Genomic DNA, 4,317 nt, shown 5'->3' with positions numbered 1-4,317 from the left:
AATCATATCTTGGAAGATTATTTTGTTCCTTTCGACCTCATCACAACTGTGATGAGGTTGCTAATAAGGATCCCAACCTTAGTGTTTAGTCTTATGCTCAAGAGATAGTTAAAGAGATTAGCTGTTGTTTGAAATTATTGTAGGAGGGAAGTTTGGGAGAGACAAATCCAGAGGTTTATTGTATATATACAATTTGTGAAGAGGTGATCCACATTTTCGGAGTTGTTCCTGCAAAGATCACACCAGCTTGGACTGAGACATCTGTGGGGGCTCCTTTGTTGGTGTCTGTCAGCAATGTTAAGGCCATTTTGTAGAATACACCAGAGGAAGAATTTACATTTCTTGGGGGTGTACAATTTTCATAAGTTTCCCAGATTGATGGAGGTAGTATTTATAAAGTTGCCATAAAAATGTGTTTTCATGGACTTCACAGAAAAAAAATCCTATAAGAAACAAGTTTCCATACAATCTTATCCTCATCCAGATTGTTTGAAAGATGGGGCCAACCAGTAGTAAGGTCAACCCAAGCATTCTGCTCACGTTGCACAAGAGGTCTTCGGGGGTTGAGCTTCCAACAGTTCAGGGTATCATCCCAAGCATCTTCAACAATCACGAGAGGATCTTTAGTGATGATATCCCATCTAACCTTGTGAGCTCCACCATCTTTTATGTATATATATATCTTTTATCAAATATAAAAAATATGTATTTACCTATGGAATATATAATATTGCATGCCCCCTTAAGATAGAAAGACGAAACATGGTTCAGTGGTTGGATAGTGAACCTATGTTGTCATTGGTGACTTGAGATTGAACCAAGTGGGACGCATTTGGTTTTGGAAAAAACTTAGGTGCAGCATGGGCTGCACCCGCTTCACCCAATTAAAAACTGTCTCATGGCAGTTTATTTTTTTTAAAAAAATTATTAAAAATATTTTTTTATTAGTGTAAAGGGAGGAGGAGCATACTACTTAGATGCAACCTATTGCTCTTTGGGTTTCTCTTTTATCTGATATACGCATTTTTATTTCTTAAAATTTCAATTCTATATATATAATTTTAATACACTACTAATGGACTAGAAGAAGACGTAACCATTTATATTTTTTATCACATATATTTACATGTTATATACAAATATTTTTAAATTTTAGGATGGTTTGGTAACTATTTGATTATTGTTTTTTGGTTTTTGAAAATTAAGACATACAAACACTATTTTTACATAAAATTTTTTTGCTTTTATTTATTTATCATTATTTTAAATTTACATAGTTTAATCGTTCTTTTAAAAAATTCTAACTAATAAATATCTAAACTTTCAATTTTAACTTTAATAGGTCCCTTAAAAATGTCTAATAATTATATAAACTTTCATTTTATTATCTAAAATTCTCATAAAATATTAAAAATACTTAAAAATTAATTTTCGTATTAAACAAAAAAAATATTTTGCTCCTTGATTGGACCTCAAATTTTCAATTTTATATCCAATAGTTATATTATATATTTTTTAAAATAAAGTCGGTACTACGTATTAGATACACAAATCGAGATTCAAGTGATATGAGATATATATTTTTAAGTTCAAAAGAACTATATATGACACAAATTTAGAAGTTAATGGGCTAAAATTTTAACCTTATGTAAAGTTGTGTCCCCTAACCTAAAATTTTGGATATGCCATTGTTCATATGTTTGTTAGTTATACTTCCTTTTGCAATATTATATGACTTGAATATTATATCGATGCATCTATAATTAGATTTAAAAGAACTTGTGCCTTCCTTAGATAAAATACTAGATTTGTCACTGGCTAAAAGATATATAAAGTCTAGTATTCGTCCTCACACACATGCATTATTGTTTTTTCTAGCATATCTAGAGTTTGTTTGAATTGACTTTTTAAATACTAAAAAATAAATACATTTAGAAAAGTCAATCCATATCACCCTTAATACTGTCAACAAATAACTTTACCTTTAATTTAAAACAATGGGAGTTGTTCCTAGCATGTCTAGGATGACTTTATAAATGTTCAAAATTAATTTTTTTCTTTTGTATTTAGAAAGTCAATCCAAACACACCTATAAGATAGCAACAAATAACATTGACCTTTTTAAATAAAGTTTGTAGTACTAAGGAAAACAATGGGATGGATCGAAAGTGTTTAATTTTTTTAATATATTGATGAACATTCAACACTTCGTATTTAATAGATCTCTATGAAGAGATGAAAAACAAGGGCAAGAAAACAACTCCCGCACAAGAAAGTTCATACACAATCTGAGATGATATAAGGTTAAATTTACCTTCACCCATGAGCTTAAGCTTTTTGGTCAATCGGTGATGTAAGATAGTATCGAAGCAGTTGGTTTAGGGTGAGTCATGTGTTCAAGCCCCCTAGAATGTTTTTCCTTCCCAATTAATTGATTTCCACTTGTTGGACTTTTCTCATGAGCTTAAGTTTTTGGGTAGCACAATCTAACTAATCACTTGGGAATGGTCATAAGGTAGCCCTAGTTGGGTGCATTTTCTTTGTACATCTCTTTCCACCACTCACATAAAAAAAATATTAAAATATTTTTAAAAATAAAAAAATAAATTTAAATTTTGTCACATGACAAGTTATGATTGGATAATTTGGTGGGAAGTACAAAATAGGTGCTGTCCGGGATGAATCTATTTATTCAAATACAAATTTGTTATTATTGACTTCCATATTTTAATCATAAAATAACCGATCTTTTACTTCGATAGACAGTATTTCAACAATTTATTTATTGTTACATTGGATATAATAGAGAGAGGAAAATTTGGAGTTCTTAATTTCCCTCCAATCACATCATCAGCTTCAAATTCAAACTTTCTTGAACATAACAGGGAATGGAGAATCATTCAAGGCAAGAACCCTCTTTCCGTTCTTGTAAAATATTCCCACATCTTTGCAGATTACTTTGCAGTACTTACACACTGTTGGACAATGCACCAACTTGTAATTATTGCCATACTTCTCAATTTTGAACCAATTTCCCACAGTCTCCCGCCCTGGATTCCCTTTCACTCCGCCGATCGTCACAAAATACTGCTTCAAATATTGATCGAATTTGCCTATTTTCCATACCGTCGATTCGCCGCATCTCGTGCTCGCCTCGAATTGGATGTTCAAATCAGTGGAAACTCGGACCACACCTTTTTTAGGGTTTATGGGGAAAAATGTCGCCGCAAGACCGTGTAAATATTCGTAAGATTCTGGGAGGATGTTGATTGGACATTTTTCTTTTCCTTGTTGGATACTGCCTATGCTTAATCCGCCGCTGTTTCTGCTGTAAACTGAGAGGATGTAGTATTGATCGCTTGATCGGAGCTTCTTTCCGTCGGTGTCAAGGACGGCATCCGGTGAGACGTCGGCTCTGCAGAAACGTACCTCAGAAGAGACGATGACAATGAAAAGAAAACTCAGTAATGCAAAGTTTTTCATTTTTATATTCCTGTTTTGTCTTTCAGTGATTTTTGTTTTCTTATGTGGATGACATTGGGATTGAAAAGGTTCTCTATTTATAGGAAATTAGAGAAAGAGATATTGGAATTGCTCACGGTTTTTCTTGCTCATTGTATTGTTTTCCTGGCGGGCCGCTATTTATGTGTATTAAATATATTGTTAAACGAATTAGTTTTCTACGAGGTTAAAAAATATGAAAAATACTAGATCCACGCTCATTTAATTGTCCAACTATAATTTGTCATGGGATAAATTCTTCTCTCACAATTTTTTTATAAATATTTTTTAGTGTTTTCGTGTGGTTATTGGAATGGACTTCAAAAAGATTAGATGCAAGATGCACCTAAAATATTATTCAAAATATATTTGGTCAGAACGGATTTCATCGTCCAAATTCATACCAAATGATTTTAGCGATTTCCACTAAAAATAATATAGTACCGGTAGCAACGGATGGAACACAAGGAACCCTCGAATTCAATGTAGTTGATCATAAAATTCTCATTATCAGAATCACATAATTGTTTATACCTAATCAAATTAATTGCACCAGTTAATTTGTCCAATTCAACTAATTAGTCCAATTCAAATCAATAAAGACTATGCAAATTTAATTTGACCAAATTGCATTAAAGTCTAGGGCAAAGTTAGGTTGAGTATCTAATAGGAAAAGCCTTAATTAAATATTCGGTTGATTCGATTCTAAATTGGTTAGAACAATACTCATCTAAATTGATTTGCAAACAAACCTAACCTATTACTTCTAGGTGATAAACACAGATTATATGTCACATATCAAATGTTAATTATAAG

The 4,317-nt window shown here is 31.9% G+C and overlaps 1 pseudogene across 1 annotated transcript; it reads right to left on the bottom strand.

Annotated features, from left to right (window-relative positions):
- Positions 1-2,687: 2,687 nt before the first annotated feature.
- LOC120083634 (miraculin pseudogene) lies at positions 2,688-3,546 on the bottom strand (annotated as a pseudogene). Its single transcript, XR_016531147.1, has one exon. The product of XR_016531147.1 is annotated as a miraculin pseudogene (transcript).
- Between the last annotated feature and the right edge of the window lie 771 nt (positions 3,547-4,317).

Source organism: Benincasa hispida, chromosome 8, assembly GCF_027475165.1.
Source record: "Benincasa hispida cultivar pf3 chromosome 8, pf3_genome.v1.1, whole genome shotgun sequence".
NCBI classification, from domain to species: domain Eukaryota; kingdom Viridiplantae; phylum Streptophyta; class Magnoliopsida; order Cucurbitales; family Cucurbitaceae; genus Benincasa; species Benincasa hispida.
The sequence above is the reverse complement of the archived record's forward strand: the minus strand, read 5'-3'. Positions and strand labels throughout refer to the sequence as shown.